The following is an 18,048-nucleotide window of genomic DNA, read 5'->3' as shown; positions in this document are numbered from 1 at the left end:
CTCCAGCTTTCACTCTCTTATATTTGCATAAGATATGTTTTAATTTTAATTTAGTAGGTGTATGTTTTAATGATGAGCTTGTCATAGAAATCACATTTCACAACATCTACTGTACTTTGAGGTAAGATTAGATTTTCAAGTAATCGTATTAGTTTTTCAAGTAATTTTGATGCCTTCACAAATGGCAAGATGGTAAGATTTACAGTCTGCATTAAATACTTTACATCAAGGCTGAATGGGGCAAGTAAGTATGTAACTATTATCTGTGGTTAATAAAAGAGCCCAAATTAAGTATGTTAAAAATGAATGTACAGGATTTGTGGACGTTTTTCCAGCTTGCTGCATTTTACATTTGTCAGGGTGGCATTGATACAAAGATAGGCTGTTGCAGTAGCAGCAATTGCTGGGGGGTGTGTGAACCATGAGGGTTACTGCTTCTTTCTGGGACTACAAGTGGCCTGTGTTTGGTAGCAGCCCACGGAGAGGAGGATGCCACAGCCACTCTGCTAGTGAGAAGCATTAGGGAGAACTGTCATAATAAACAGGCATCATTCTCTTCTCTTGTACTTCTTCTTGTGGCCTTCGTGTGCATCTCTTCATAGGAACTGAAATTGTGATAGGAGTTGCAAATTTCTGAGAGACTCCTTGGTCCCTCTACTGTGTTTTATATGCCCCTGTATCCTTATGCCTTTGTGACACCATCCAGTCCTTATATAAAGATGGAAGCCCTTCCGTATTTCTCTTTACCACAGTGCAAAAAATATTTTAGTTATAATGGCAATATAATTTCAATATATTCCCTCATTAATATAATATGATTTTCAGAAAATGAAAATAGGAAATTAAATAGACCAAGACAGATCAATCTTGAATCTAGCCTCTCTGTCTTTATCTAGCATGACATTGCATTAACATTACTTGATGTCTGCAATTTGGGTTTATAAAAATGTATGAAACTTACTAATTTTCAAAAACGTTTAGGCTTTTCTGTTAACTTAAAGTGTGAGATTGAGTGATCATCCATTTAAGAGCATATGGCTGGAGCATTTTATGGTGCAAAAGTTCTATTAACATCATTGGCATTCTGGACTCGGGTTTGCCCTTGCCATTTTCTCTTATAGAGTTCAGCTATTATAAGGTCTAAAGACATGATGGATGGTGGTGCCTGAGGATAAACTCTGTGAAACTCTTTTTTAGGGTGCTACATAAAAAAAACCAGTTTTCAACATTGAAGTTAAAAAAAAACCCTAAAAAAAACGAGTAGAATCAAAATATAGTATGAAGTTTGGTTATAGAAAATACACATTCAAAAGCTATTACAAGAAGCTTGAAATTGACACAAGAAATGTAATAATTTGGGATTAAATTATCTGGGATAGTTGTTATGGCATGGTCAGAAAGTACCAGAAAAAGATATTTTAAAAGGTTTGTATGGAAGAAAATGATTATTTTGGGTATCCAAGTAAAAACAAGACATTCTGATACATTAATATGGCTATTGAAAAGTTTATTTATATTTTCCACAGCTAAAAAGTGAATATAAGAAATGTCTAAATGGGAAAAATTCTGTCTTCTGTTGAAGCCTTTTCTGTTGTGTTACTTCCAGTGTGTCTGTGTTCTGAACTTGAGAGCTGTGATGAAAAGAACACATTGACCTAGGCATAAAAGCTTTGCTTTTTCTCCTAAAAGCAAATTCCTGTTTAAGCACTCATTTAAAAAAAAAAAAAAGAGAGGGGGATGGGGGCATTTATGGCATGTGTGTTTCTTATGAGCACACATGGTTTCAGTGGTTTCTTCTTTCGGAGCTGGGATACCAACACTATTCCTATTCATGAAAGAGCCTTGAAAATTTAGACTGTGTGTAAACTTCTGGATATAACACTACGGCTTAACATTCCTAGCCAGCTGTCTGGATTAAATTCTAGCTGCTTTTAAGGAAGTGCTCACTGTGTTTCAATTTATTCACAGCAAAAGGGGAAAAATGGTAGCTGTAGTTCTCATCTTTAATATATTGATGAATATATTCTCTCTTGCTTAAGAGAGAATTTCCTTGTGTGAGAAACTTATCTGAAGAGAAGTTCTATGGTAAAGAATTAACAAAGACTGATCCTGCATATCCTTGGCAGTTGTGAGAAAGACTGGTTGGAATGAGCCAAATTTCATTCTCTTTTCCTTAGAAATTACTGCATTTATGTTGGTTCCTTAGAAAAGAGTAATAACAGCTACTATCTTAAGGTAGCTTAAAGTCATAATTTTAGTTTGATTTCTTTGGTTTATTGATATTATAATATCAATAATAATGAAATAAAAAATGAGACAAAGAAGCTCTCCAGAAGTGCTTCACTGTCTCTAGAAATTACATTTGGAGTCAGACGTTTTAAGTATCTTCTCTACATTGAAATACTTGCTGAGTTTTCTCCTTACTGCTTTTATACTCATTCCTTCACCTCCTCCAGTCTCTTCTTGAACATCTCTGCTCAGGATCCCTGTCCACAGGTCTTGTGGCTAGACAATCTTGCTGTGCACATGCCCAGAGTGCTGCTGAGCTGGTTTTGTGCAAGCAGATGAGACTCGTGTGGCTGGCAAACCTTTCTTTTGCTTGGTACAGGCAATGAGTACAAATCTCCTTCAGGAGGAAGATAATTAGAAATGAGAACATATGAATGGAATTATAGATAGCTCCTTTTTTATTTTTAGAAGTTTTTACCAAATGTCAAATAGTCATCTAATTTTGGTTTAGTTTGAAGTCCACAGCAACATGATAATGACAAGAATCAAGTTAGTAGAAGCTGTTGTTTCCTATGAAGTTTTTTGAGTGGAGGACAAGATTGACAAAATCAACCCTGCACAGCTTTATCCTCCCTTTTGCCTCAAACTCTGGAAAGATGAAGGCAGTAAAGGGGTCAAGACTTGTGGCCTGCGAAGACTTAGGAAAACAGGGCTCCAAGCCTAATGCACTCAGTGAGTAGAGAGACCTGGTACCTGCAGGCTTCCCTAAAGCAGGAATTTGGAAGAAATCTATAGGGGTTCCAGTAAAGGGAGAAAATATGATTTTTTTCCTTAAAATTCCAGAGGAGAAGGAAAAGGTTTTTATTCCCACTTCAAGTAGAAATTCAGGACCAGTTGGCATTGTATTCCTTTGGTCCCCTGACAAGACAGATATGACGTCACTCATCTCTGAGTCCTGGCTGGTGGGGATTTAGTGGTGTTTGAGCAAGAGAACTGAAAATGCATGTGTAGCAATGCTACTGTGTCAACCGTATAATTTTACCAGATTGTCTGCAAGCTCACAATGTCCTAAAGTATAGCTTGGGTAGATGGGACAAAACAAAATGGTTTCATTAATCATGTGTATTACTTTGAAATGTTCAGCTGGTGGGTTCTCCTCACACCCTATCAAATGTGATTACAACATCTTGGTATGATAAACATGCACCTCCTGTAACACTGAAAAGTCACTGTTAGCTGCTTTGACATTTAAATTAGTAGTAAGATGATGGATGTAGTGGATGCTGAAGTCAATGTTGTAAGTAGCTTCAAAGGGTTTCAATGCAACTGAGTATAAATATTGTACTAATTCTTTAATGTGCTGTTCTTTTATTATACCATAGATTGCTGGTTGCCCTTTATGCTGTGTCATTTTGATCAGTTTCCTGGGGAGTATCTAATACTTCATTCAATGTTTAGGGCACAGCACTTACAGTGAGATGGTGTATGAAGCAATAAATGCCTTTTTGAGGGTGGCTAAATGCCAGAGCAGTGATGAGGCTGGTAAATGAGATAACTGTTTTAAAAAGGGGGTTTTTTTGGGAAGTATTTTTCTGTTTTGTTCTAGATGGAAAATAAAGCTAATAAGTGGAAGCAGGAGAAATAATGTTCTATTTATTTTAGATTGAGAACATACACTTTGCTGCTCACTAAGTGTCCCTGTGTGCAAAGTAAAAGTCTGTTTGGAAGGATTTGGCAGCATGGCACAGGAGAAGACATTAAATCCACAAAGGAACAAATGTTTAACACTGTGTTAGCATTGTACATGTATCTATTTGCAGGGGGATACTTTGCATGTGTGGTTGTAGTGTTTTGTGGACATATATCCTTGTATTCACACACAGTTGAAAGCACAACATAGATGGGAGCAGATTTTGAAAAAAAAAGATGCCCGTGTCTTTTGAAATCTATAAAGAAAAAAGGGGTTCCATGTGGCTTTTCTGGGGAACTGGTGTTTGGTTTTAGGGAGGGGTGCTGTGGCTGAAATTTCCCTTAGTAATTGCAAATGTAATATAGAAAGTTTTTGATTTGCTGTTTGAGAACAGTGCTAAAACTATGACCTCTAGGGCTTAATTTTTTCTTCTATTTTTTGGGACCTATAATTAGCAGCTGAAGCCCATATGAAGGTTATAGTTGGCTCTGTAAAGTGTTTCTAAGCTGTTCTGTTGCAATAAACATTGACATTTCCACAACACTGTACAGCTTCATAATCTTTAATCCAGTGCTTTTAGCTGCACTCTTCTTTTAATAACAGTCATGAATGTGTTTTAATTTTATGCTGAAAAATCTTTGGGGAAACTTAATTACTGTTATTTGTAGTTCAGCATTTGACATAGCTGTTTCAGAAACTGTAAGCTGCCTTTTTATGACTGAAGAAGGAAAATGCAGAAGGGCAAAATAAAGGCTATTTAACCTTAACTTGCTCATGATAATGCAGTAAAATCACTTTGTTGCCAGTGAGATTTTAGAGTATTTTAACAAAAGGCAGTATGAACCAACAACCTAAAAAAACCCCAAACTGAATGCTAAAATGTTGAAATTTTTGAAATTATTGCTTGGCTTCTATTTTTTCAGGAAACAAACCATTTCTCACAGTCCACCTTCATGGTGAGATAAGTTTAACCAATTCTGCCTAATATGCACTAAACTTTACCTCAATGTTTGCTAATATATAGTTTTGTCAGCAAACTAATTTCTTACTTGGACTCTTCAAATGCATGGGGTCTTGAGGCTGTGTGTCAGGACATTGTACAGAATGTTTTGCTTCACAGTGAGCTTTTATCTGCTAGAACTGGTCTCTCTAGACATGGTTGCACAGCATTACTTAGCCAATGTGTCAGAGGCTTAAAAGACTTTTTAAAAATTGGTATAGTATTCTTGCAACAGTTCAATTTGTGTTTTGTAGGTAAATTTAAATTCTCAGAGGTGAAAATGGTAGGACTTTATGTAATTTTGCAAGAACCTGAAGTGATCCATATTATCATTTTGTTTGCCCCGAACTTATCAGTGCGGTGTGCTTTCTGCATATTTCCAAGTGTTTTCAAACAGTTTTTATTGGGGATTTTATTTTGTTTTCTTTTGTGGTTGCTGTGGGAGTACAGCAAACTAGAAGAATGTCTTTTGTAGGAGGTTATTTAAAATAAAAGCCAAGGTAATTTTGGGAAAATATTGAGTGAGTTATAAAAAACTTGAAGAATTGAATACATTGGCAAATACATTATTGTGAAGGAATTGATACAAATTCGTTAAACACAATTGCCCATTTGTTCAGAAAGGTCTCTGAACAGGCCTAGCAGAAACTTGGAGGTGTTTTAAAGGAGCATGATTATGAGCTTGCCATGTTCTTAAAGAATTCCCTATTTATTTTCCTTTGCTTGCTGTCATAAATTCATACAGTGCTATGTGGATCTTTGCACAGATGAAACAACTATTGTTGTGTAGTTTATTTATTCAGGCATTTTTAAGTTTTAATTTTCTGGCTTCTGTTGTGATGCAAATGTGGTCCTTTCTCTCCAAAGTCATCTGGTTAGGAAATTAAGAGTTTGAACTTTTGTAAGACACTGACATGACTGGAGGGATAAGCAGTGCTGTTTCTCTGGAAGATAGCAAAGATTTCAAAATATTTTTATTCTTGTCTGGTTTCTTTATTGTGTAGCATATTTTGAATAATAGAATATTGGAACAAATTTCAAAGCAAATCGAGACAACTATTTTGGTGATGGTAAAATCTGATATTAATTTCATAAACAGTAGACAAAGATGGCCTGTGAAATAACCCTAGTATTCTGTGAAGGATATGTATTTTAAGGCATATTTAAGAGCTTTTTACTTACTACTAATTTAACAATCAATTTTATGCTTACTGTTTATAGCCAACATGTGGTACTGTAGACTTCAGTATCTACACTGTATTTGAGGCAAGTGAAATATATCAAAATAGAATTTAGATGTAAATGAAGAAATATTAAGGGCCTGTTGATGCCATAATCAACATCTGGATTAATTGTATTACAATAATCTAACTTTATAATGGCTCTAGTAATTTTGCTTTAAATGTAGAACATGATACCTAAATATTTGAGAATCCAGAAGACTGTCAGTAGTTTCTGCAGCTGGACACTTTTGTTCTTTACGCTCATGGCTTCAAATAGAGATTGCATACCTGGGGTTTTCAGTTTGACACTGAATTTTGTGGTTTCATTTTCAAATACACTTAGATTTTTGTAAAACGTAGAAAGAAAAGATTTGCAGAGAGAAGGTGCAATAGGTCTAAGTACAGATAAAAGTTTGCTTTAATGTATTTACACATCGTTATTTAAAAAAGAATTTCTGTTAAATAGGTTAGAAACCCCAGTACTGCTCTTTGCTAGGTACCTTTGAAAACTTTATTTGAACTGCACATCGAATCATTAAATGTAGTTTAAATTAAAACATGCGATGGTGTCCCCACTCAAACAAGTAGGTGCCTTCCTTGCTCACACATATAGACCTACTGATCTTTCTTTCCTAACTGCTAAAAACACCTTTCCTAAAACATTTTTCTGTGGGCTCATTACTCCTTTTTTATTTTGGTGCGTATTACTCTGAAGAATGATAGCGGTGGTGTATCTCATTTAAGAACACAATAAAGATCAGTAGCTGGAGACTGTGGGGTTTATTAAACCAGGTGACACAGCTGAGACATGACACATTCTTGATCACAAATGCCTTTGTTAAGGTCTGAAACCAAAACATCAGTATTCAAAGCTAACCAGAAGGTGAAGACCATTTCTCAGTGTTAAATAGAGATCAATTTTACCATCTCAGAAACAGAAGGTAACTCCTGGGAGGGGAGGCAGGAGAAAAGCAGACAGTATGTTCTAGGTGGAGGAAAGAGAAAAGAAAGCAGTTGCCTCCTGAGGGTCAGGCAGTTTATAGCTGTTGGAATGTGAGGAGCTGACTGTGGAGGGAAGACATCACACAGGGCCCATAATTTTTATTTTAAGGCCCATTGGATGTATTTGGTATCTAGCAGAGTTATGAAATTTTGCCGTTATGTCAGTTTAGTTCCCTGTGAAGCTGCATCCTCCATTCCAAAGCTCAGATTTGAGAAATGCTATGTAGGTTTCCCTTGAGGATGGTCTGAGAGCTCAAAGATGAAACAACTGTTTTATGAGAAGTGTCCTGTTGATATCTGGCTGGTTTTGTCCTGTATCAGTTGTATGCATGAATGTGCTTCTTTTCTTAAATATTTGTTCATGCTTAGTTACAGTTGTTAAAAATACTCAAAGATAGGAATGTATGATGTTTTAGTAAAGTAAAACAGCTATTTTTTTGGGTTGAAGCACTTGTTTTTCTAAAATCTCTGTGAAAATTTGCCAATTAAGAATAAAGTGGGGAAAACATATTATTTGTGAGACTTCATAATTTCCTTTCACATTTAACTTAAGATTAAACATTAGTCTTGCTGCTTACAACATTTTTCTCCTGATTCCCAAGCCTCAAAGCTCTGCAATTTGTCACGTGAATGCTTTAATTTGTGAAAATTCCTGAGATGTAATCCTGAACACCAGAAAGCCAGTAAAATGTCTGAAATAATGTTTTTAATAAATTGTGGAGGAAGATGTTTTTCTTTTTTAAACTAAAATTGATGAAGCTTAATTAATCTCTCTCATTTCAAAGAGTGTGATGTAAGCTTTCTAAATTGAGAGTTTATAACCTAGATTTTTTTTTTCTGGGTGCCAACACATGAATAGATCACTCTGCCTTTTATGTCCAGTGGCTTATTGGTTCCAAGGGAATATGGGAAGAAATTTCTCAGGGAGATAAAAAAAAAAGCAATCATCTTTATTTCTATCGCTGCAGTCTGAGGTTTTTTGCTTTGTTTTTCCTCAAACATGATATCCTCTATACATCTCTGCTATATTTTAAGGGTCTGATTCTGCTGCTCTTAAAAAGAACACAGATGTGCAGATTAAAGGCAGAATGTACCTTGCTTTGACATATCTTCTTATGCCACATTGCATTTGGAAGTGGCCTGCAGAGCTATCATTTCTTTAGCTCCAAAAAAGAGAGGAAAGGAAAAGGAAGTGCTGGAGAAGGAATGGTGAAGTTAACATGAAGAGGCCTAAAAAGAATTCAAGTATTTCTCTTATTTGTTTCAGAAGTTGGTGTTTAGTGATGTTGGGCCTGGTGACAATTTACGGATCTGCTAGGATGACTTCTGATCCTCTTAGGGACCACAGCTAATCATGCATCCATCTCTTAGTATGACAAGTCTTAAGCATTCTGAAAAATATTCTATTTGCTTCTTCCAAAACACTGTGAGGAGATTAAAGCTCAGGGGCTGTGTGGGGGAGAATCACAGCCTACTTTCAAATGAACATCACTGTGGTCAATCCAAGGATGAAAAAGGAGTTATCTTTACAAAACATATACTCAATATATTGGCAGTTTATAATTAAAAATATTTAAACCACTTCATTTTTGTAATGTTTATATTCCAATTTTTTTTATTCTAAGGTTTTGCAAAAACTGGATAGCATGTAGTGAATTTTGGGTTTATTTTTCACTTTGGAGGAAAATGTAAGAAAGGTTAAAAAGGGTATTTTGTTATGAAGCGTTCCATCCTGAGGCTCTCTTTGATATTCTGTGGTTTATGAAGCTCAGTCTTGAATAAAGCACAGCTTTCTGCAGTGGTAATTTGCACAACATATTACTTGTTGGAGGCCAATGAATAGAATACACTTTGGTCTTGTGTTTCTCTGCTCTTGAAGTATTATTAAAATGCCATATTTTGCTGCAGTTTGTGTTGTCATTTATGATGTTCGTACTTTAAATGTATTCAAATAATTGCACATGCAGTTTGTGCATAATTTAAATCAATGATCTGTGTGATTCCTGGAAACTTCTTTCACTTTCAAGAGTACACAGAAAACAATTATGTAAGCAACTATTTTTGGTCACTTTATATACTTGCATTCTTCATTTGCATTTCAATATAGTTTTTCCCACCTTCTGATGCAAATAATGCTGATCATTACATTGCTAGACTTCCTCTTACATGAATAACTAGTTGAATATAATATAAGGTCTAGGAATTCTGACAGCCTGGTGCTGTCACATCTGCATAAATGGTGAAAAGAAGGTAGACAGTGAGGTGAGAAATTCTGTTGCTTGCTAAATTGTCAAGATGGGGTGCCAAGTATGAGTAATCACAAAATGCCCTTACAAGGCTAAATCATTAGCAATTAAGTGGCAGATAAAAGTCAACATCCATAAATATGAAGTTACACCTGTGAAGAAAGATTTTAAGTTTCCCATCAAAATAATGGGTTTACCACCAATTCCTGCCTTTCTGCCCCAGAATAAGATCTATAGAGAGTTAAATTTTTCTTAAAAGGTCAAATGCATGGTCAGTTTTGGTCAAAAAGTAAGTTCAATATTAGATGTTGGGAAAGGTGAGAACAAAGCAGAGTTCTGTCTGTGGAGGTCCACCATGCATTTATTTTCCCTTAATTTTATAGGACACAGAGGTGCTGAGAAAATTTCAGAAAAAGGGATGCCAGAGTCATCAGGACAAAGATTGAGAAGATAAAACATTTCAGCCTGGAAAATAGGTGATGACCCAGGCGGCCTTTGATAGTAATCTGAAAAAAACATTAACAGCTTGAAAGGAGGAGATAGGTATTTATGGTTTATTGTCTCTTCCACTGTGATGTTAAATGAAATTGGGGAAACTGGATTCCAAACAAACAAAAGAAGGTATTTTTTCATGGAATGGGTAGTGGAAATACTTGCCATAGTGGAATTGTTTGCCATAATGTCCTGGAGATGCTAAAAATAGACACATGTTGGAAAAAGTATGAGAGGCTCTCAAGGAGCGTTGTTGAGAGTAAGTGAATGGAAAAGGCATCTGAGGAACAAGTCCCAATATGAAAAGTGAGGAGAACTGCAAGAGGACTGCACGTGGTTGCCCTGCTTTTCCTCTTCCTTGGCTACTTCATGAAGTCACTAGTAGGCAGAATAAGGGGTCTTTGGTCTGATACAGCAGTCTTCTTGGAAATATTGCATGTCAGTCTTATGTTGAGTATGCACATGCTCAGACATACTAGATTTCCCAGGATTACTGCAATCTCTCTGTGGGCAAAGCTGTGGTCAGGGGCTTCTTAAGATTTCTGAAGTAAAAAGGCAATGTAGAGGGAGCAGAGCAGAGATGAATACCACATATTCTGTTTAACTGCCAAAAGTATAGAACAAAGTGGGAGAACTTCTGCTAAAAAAATGAATTATCCAACATATGTGTTGTGATACATCACTGGAGTCTTGCACCAGAACGTAATTTTGAAAAATTAGTTTCAATAATTAGTATCTAAATTACATATAACTAAATTCTGGGTAGAAGGGTAATTGGAGATATTTTCAAGCTGAAATAATTAACCAATTGAATGTGGGGCATGAATAAAGTGAATGCATATTTGTCCATTATAATTATTACTAGTGCATTTTGATACTGAAAAGAAAACCACTTTTGTTTATGTATTCACTTTTGTTAAAGGTAACGATCTATTAAAGGTAGTTTTGTGTTCTGCAGAACTTATTCAGTGACGTAAGTCAACACTTTGCAGAGTGAGTGCAGATTTGTGGTATTATGTTGTCAGCTTGAAGTTGGAATCTGGTAGCATTGCATGATGATTTAATCACAGTGGGTAGTTTATGCTTTGTAAGAGATGATTTGAGCATCTTTGATGAGCTGACAGTTTGTAAAGGTGGTTGCAATGAGCTACCAGGTTGCAGCTTGCCTGGAGTAATTGAAACACATCATCAGACACCCAGCAACCACATTTTCCCTTATCACACAGCTTGGGTCATAGACTCCGCATTACTTAATAGACACAGGATGGAGATATTATTATGGCAGAAGAATACATAATATTGAAGGAGATTTCAGATTGTTGAATTCTGCTTGCCATCATTTAAAGGAGTGTTTTTAATTCTGCAAATTATATGCTTGTGATTGCCATGGAGTCATTTGTTAATATCTCAAAATTAGAAAAATTTTTTACTCTATTTGGAAATGGACGCATATTGCTGTAGAAATATATTGAAATAAATTTAAGACCATTAGCTTTGCTGTTTGTGAATGATATTACCCTATATAATTCCTGTTCCTTTTTTTCTTGTTGAGTCTATAAGAAAGCTGTACTTTATCTGTGGAGTGATGAACATCATCTGTGCTAATGCCAAAATAGCAAATGTAGGTGGTAATGTTTATAGTGTAGTCAAAAGTGTGACCTGTGCACATGCCTGCATTATTCTGCTCCTATCAGTCTGATGAGCTCATTTGCCAGTACTGGGGAAAATAACTGATGTGACAAAACACAAGTGGTTTGGTGTGTGTAGCATCCCTAGTCTACGATTTAATTATTTTGGATTTGTGAATATATGCTTTTAAAAGAAATCAATTGTGCAATTCACACACACACCACCCAGCTGACTGGAGAGGCTTTAAATAATGTCTTATTTAGAAGAACTTTTACTTTCTGTAGTGTTTGTTCTTTCTACAGTGCTATAGCTTTACTTTTCTACTTACTGTTTTAACACAAAGGAATTACTTGGAGTATCACTTCTAATTTTAACTGTCAGCTTAGTTCTTGGCTTGATATACCTCTACCAGTAGGTTCCCTGCCCCGCCTCCAGGAACAAATCTCCTATTGTAAAATTGATTCACAATGACGCACTTCTTCCCTCCCACAAGGGTACATCAGATCTATAGGAAAGCAAAAATAGCTCAAACATGACGTTCTCTTTGACAGCTTCCAGAGTTTCTCAGTGCTTTAATTTTATAGGTTTGGGGACCCTTCTACAGCAGTCTCACCAACATTTAATTCAGATTTAGAAATAATTTAATTGTCTTCTTAAATCACTGTTTTAAAACAATTTCCTGATATGGGGTGGTGGTGGTGGAGTGCCTGTTTGTCAGGGCTTAGAGAAAGATGTAAGTGTTTGTCTAGCTGCTGTTTGGCATTTGGATTTATCCATTAAGTTTTGATAACAATTATTGAATAATACCAATGGCAGGAGTAAAAACCCTCTAATATACTACACCTTAACAGTGATACAAATCTGATTTTAGTCATATTTTCCATGCATGAAGACCACATCATTACAATATATGCTTTTAATAAAATAAAACCTAGAAAAAGAAGTTAATAGCTGATAGTCCAGATGATCTTATGTTATGCACCTAAAATAAGAGAATTTTTTTATCTCTTCAGGTGCTGAAAAATACCGCTGATCCTTTATCAGATACGCATGTTTTTTTCCTTGATTACAATTTTGTTATTTAATTTGAAAGTAAATTTCTTGTTAGCTTTTTGTGTGACAGACTATAGCACAGCTAATCTAAATGATGCAAAGTCTGCCATAACAGTAATTCCAAAGATATTTTGCTTTGTGTTTGTGTCAGGATGTGGGAAATGTTTTGCTGCAACAGGTGCTTTCCTTTCTGCAGCCTTATGGTCTTTCATCCCTTTTTCTTCTTTCCCCTTTTGCTCTCTCTCACATACAGAATAAGTAAATGCATATTCTCTGCTCAGTTTTCTAGATTGTAGATCTTGGAAAAGCACATTCATTTGAAGCTGTGGCATTGCTTCATTCCAGCTTCCACTGGTGCAGAGAAGGGAATAATTTGTCTCTAAAGAGGCTCTGATCTGCAACATCTGCAGGCTCACAATGTAGACAGCTTGAAATCATCTTCTGCTCTCTTGTTTGCAGTTATTGTTGTATGTCAACTTCATTGTGAGACAGACTGCGCCGAGACAGATTCTCGTTAATTGTTTGGAAGCTATTTTTGCTGCCTGGTTGCCAATATATTTGTATTACACACTTATCATTCATGTACAAATCAAAGCACCAAGTCTTTCAGTCTTGACAACTGTAGAAACTACATAGAAGCTGTGATTCATCATCCCTTGTCTTTCCAAATACCTGACTCATCTGAAAGCCCTGTAACAGGGAGTTGCTTTTCTTTGCCTACTGCCATATATCCATTTACCACAGTTACACGTTTTGGCGAGAATATTAAGTCTGGGGACTTTTCATGTTTCTGTCTTTCATCTTTGGAGCATGAATGTACCACAGGAACAATTTTCTGTGGGGATGGAAGGAGGAAAACTGTTCAGAGTAATTTGATTTTTTAAATTTTTTTTTCTTTTTAACACAAAAGCTTTATGTAGCCACAGCTGAGTGTTAAATGGACTTAGACCTTCATTGACTTTAAAAATAAAATCCTCTTGGTTGTATCTCCACTGAAAGATAGCCAGCTCCTAAAGGAATGAGGCTGCATTATCTACTTTTCAAGAGAGGGTTATCTGGGAGACTACTGGGGCTTTGAAATGTAAAGAATTAAAATAGTTACCTGGATCATTGCAGTGGAAAACTCTTCTGAATTAGTCTGCTGTTTGTTTTGTTGAACTATTATTGCTTACTTTCCCAAACTGACTTTAGATCTTGCTCATGAAGACCTGGTAGATACTCAATACCTCAGTCAGCAGCATTTGAAAATTGCTTCTGGATTGCCATGTATGGCCACTGACTTTCTGGATTCTATAAATAAAAAAGTTCTCAACATAGCACTTGGATTAATATCAAAACTCACTGCATTGTTTCACAACCTTATCCTTTTCTCTCTATTTTTTTGTTTTAAATAGTCAGATGGGCTGTTTTTCTGTCTACATGACAATATGTTCCTTTTAGATCAGCACAGCCTGAATAATTTTTCAAAGAAATCAGTTTACAACTGGTTTTGAGAGAAGTCTGTTTTTTTTCTTAGTATACCACAGTTCATTTTGAATTCTGGCATATTTCAATACACCATAGTGTGCTTTTTTTCATGCTCTTCTGTTTTATTTTAACGTTTTGTTTCCTTTGGGTGTTGATATGTGTTTGATAACTGGGTTTGCAGAGAATAAATATATACTTTTCAAGGAAATCCTTTTTAGACTTTCTGAAATGTGTTCTGTTACTTGTCTGTCTTTCAGTCTTGTATTGAACTTTCACAGTTTTGGTCATGAAAGGTAGTGTATTACTATGTAAGTAAAAGGTCCTTTTGTGAGAAAAACAGGATCAAGACATCCATTTGAAAATTAACATGAAATCCTTGGCAAAAAGTTTGAGTCTGGTTCTGGCAGGCCAAATAAAGCAGCATAGATACAGACAAAGGGGTAGAAAAGAAAACTTGTGCATATTAGGCAGGTGCTATAAATATGAACGACTTTATGAAGTCATTCATTAAATGGCAGATATGTGAAACTAAAGTTCAGGCTTTTGGTAAAATTGCTGCACAATATGAAAAATATTCCATCTTCAGGATCACTTGGAATGAAGTACTACCTGAGGAAGGAGTGTTAAAACAAACATTTGCATTAATCAATCCCTGCAGAATCTCACTGAAGTAGAGAATGAGTTCTGTGACATTCATGTTGGAAACCTGGAATGAAGGGAGTCTATGGGTGCATGTTCTAAGGGTTATTTGCTACCAGATGGTAAGGATAAAAAATGGATAATAAGAGTTTTGAGGGAAAAAATATTAATCCTGAGGGAGTGATAGCTTCAGTCTTCTGAAATATGACTCACACTTATTAACTAGAAGAGTTTGCATCTTGTCTGCAAAGCACTCACAAAAAATGATAGTGGTAATTTGTATCCTTTTGCATTCAGCAGTAGGTCTGTATCATTTAATGTCATTTGAATTGCATAGCCAGAGACCATATTCAAAGTTTCAAGTGCTGATAAAGAAAACCCTTTCAAATAAAAATTGGAGAGAAATGCCTTCTGTAAAATTTCATGTTATTTTGTTCACTTGAAAATATCCTAGTCTTTGAATAGAATCTGACATTTGATTCAGCCTTGCTAGAAAATATGAGAAAACATGAAAGTTTGAATGAGCTGGGTTTGCCTGACTTGCTTAGGAATGAGGTGTCATCTAAATTTCTTAATATTGGAAGTATGAAAAAAAACCCTCTGAAGTTACTTTTTGAAGTTTCTGGCAGGGTTTTTTCTTACATTTTATTTTATTTTTTTATTTTATAACTTTTATTATATATTTTATTTCTTTTGTAACTCATTTTGCTGATGTAGGATGGCACAGATCAGTAACTAAAGAATGCCTTTAATCCATCTACCTAGTGACTTCTATGCTTTGTCTTTGTATCTCCATGTCACTTCAGCTGTGAACAGCCAAACAGAAGGACTTCCCAGTCAGGTTCCAAATCCTAATGTTTCACCATCTTTGTTTCACAGAGCTCTGATGCCTCTGAAGTGGTAAACCTGGAGTGCTGCTGGGTAGCAGAATTCAGGAGTAAAACAGATGTTTCAATAGTTCTCAGTAAGTAAGACATAAGTCGACGTGTTCAGTGTGACTTTTTTATTTCTGCCAACAAAAATGAAAATAAAAAAAATCCAACCACCAAGGCATTAGAACTTTGCTAGAAATTCAACTAAAATATATCCTGCTGTCTGTTCAATGCATGCATTTAAATACTGGTGGTCTCTGAATTCATGCCTACAAAGAAAATCCTAAAATCAAGTGAAAGTCATGACATCATCTTCCTCTGACAATAAATAGAAGTTTGAGATTATGTTTTGTCAGGTATTTTGTACAGTATGTGGTTTATTTTGATGCACAGTCAATGATCTTGTTCTTCAATAACTAATCATTGCTTAACTCCCTATTAATGACAAGTTTCCTGTTTTTCTCACCTCTTATCAAGTCTTCATTTATAAAATTGTTTAAAACAGCAGAAAAAATTGCTATCTCATATAAATCAGGATCCTTGTTTTAGGGGAAAGATTTTATTTGGAGAAAGTGCTGACAGTTTTCTCTCCAGGAGCCACTTAAATATCCATTGTGTTAGAAGTTTCTTATGATATGGATTCTTTCTGATACCACTGCAGAGTTTTGAAATCCTTCGAACAGTTTGCCATTTTCTGTTAGCTATGATGGTCTAAGAGCAGAGGTAAAAAGTTAGGCTGCTTTGCTTGATGGATACATTAACATTTACATTTAGTAGAAGTTACATTTAGTAGAAGTTACTATCCTCTTTTTTTTATGGACCAAAATCTCCAGCCCACTTCTAAGAAAATGTTGCATTAATTATGCTGGCTTTTGTCCTCACCTGATGAAGTGATTCATAGTGGTTCATCATGTTTGAGAAGACAGTGTCTTAAATTATATTCATTGTGGATTTTATCCTTATCTGGGTAGCTATGGAGAATAGCTCAAATCCTTCATCTTTTGTAAGGAATAAAGTCATGTTTTGTGCCTGATGTTGAGGCACTGCATCAAAAAGTATTTCTTTCTGGCTTTGAAAGCAGTGCTTTCCCTGACTGTAAGAGTTGAATGTTTCCCATTGACTCTCAAATTGAGACTCTCTAATTGTGCCCTCAATGAGTCCAATTCATTTATAGAATTCCCAGCTTTATGAGTATAAATACAGTCATGTCAGTTCCCTTCTGGCCCTTCTTTTACAATGCTTGAACACAATGCTGCTGAACTGAACCCAGAACACAGCTGTAATTGCTGAGAGGACTCAATCAGCTTTGAAGCTGCAAACAGGACAGTTTCTGCGGCAGCAACACTGGCAGATTTTAAGCCCAAAAGCTGGGGACATAGACAACAATGAATTCTGAGTAAGCACTTTAGGCTGCCTGTGGAGAAAAAAGAGACTGTGAATATGTGTTGAGGAAGAAATAATCTTGTATAATTAGGAACTAGCTGAGAGACTGACTTTCCAAAGCCAGGTTTTGAAGATTGGTGGAATTTCAGTAGGAACCAAGGGTGGCATTCTGCTCATCCTCTAAAAACATATTAACGGAGAAAAGAGGAAACACGTAAACAGAGCCAGCAAATTATGATGAATCATGGTGCATGATAGAAGAAAGAGGAAGAGACAGGTAGAGGAGAAATGTGTTTCAGACTTGGCAATTTTCCCATGCTGGAGAGCACGGATGACAACCTGGCTGATTTGTTGAATGGGAAAAGAAAGCCCGATTATTATGAGGTATTAGAACAAAACTGAAGACAAATGAAGATGATATACAGTGTATTGAATGAGGATAAAATACTAAAAAAAGTGAAATAATAATCCATGTACTGTAGGATAGAATAAAATTCAGAAGACAAAATAGGGGACAAAAGCAAAACTCAGGAACTAGGAAGAGAGGCCTTTCATCAGTAGTGGCGTTGACAATGAAAAGCTAGTTGCATTGTCACAAGATTAGATCCATTGGCTATTGAGAGCCAAAAAAAGCTATAGTGTGTATCTGGTACTTCAAAGGATTCACATGAAAGCAGGATAGGAGGACATACCTGCTCACAATGTCAAATTTCTTGTGGAACTAATGGAGGAGAGTTCTGCCACAGCACAGCAGAAGCTCCAAGAAAGGAGGCGGTGAGATTTAACTTGTGGTGGTAAAAGGACATTTTCTTCAACTTGCAAGCTTCAGTTTGGAACTGTGAAGGGGGATTGGTGAGAGCCTTTGCCCAATTGTCTCCATGTGTCTCTGACTGGTGTATTGAATTCTGGGGGTCATAAGAGTGAAAAATGTCTGGGATACTGAGAAAGAGAACATAATGGAGGGCAGTGGAGTAAGCATGGAGGGAAAAATGTTCATGCAACGTCTAATGATTCTGTGAAGCTGCTGATCACCTCAGGGCACTGTGGGCCCTAAAAAAGGAGAGCTTTTTTAAAAGACTTCTCTCTTTTTTAAAAAAGAGAAGAAGTCAGAGCAAATAAACCT

The 18,048-nt window shown here is 36.0% G+C and overlaps 1 protein-coding gene across 4 annotated transcripts in view; it reads left to right on the top strand.

Annotated features, from left to right (window-relative positions):
- INPP4B (inositol polyphosphate-4-phosphatase type II B) overlaps positions 1-18,048 on the top strand; it is a 318,553-nt gene that overhangs the window by 89,187 nt on the left and 211,318 nt on the right. For all 4 annotated transcript variants that reach the window (XM_033513502.1, XM_033513501.1, XM_033513500.1 and 1 more), the window contains exon 2: positions 15,550-15,634. The gene's annotated coding sequence lies outside the window, so the exon portion shown is untranslated. The remainder of the gene's footprint in view (positions 1-15,549; positions 15,635-18,048) is intronic.

Source organism: Parus major, chromosome 4, assembly GCF_001522545.3.
Source record: "Parus major isolate Abel chromosome 4, Parus_major1.1, whole genome shotgun sequence".
Taxonomy (NCBI): Eukaryota; Metazoa; Chordata; class Aves; order Passeriformes; family Paridae; genus Parus; species Parus major.
The sequence above is the reverse complement of the archived record's forward strand: the minus strand, read 5'-3'. Positions and strand labels throughout refer to the sequence as shown.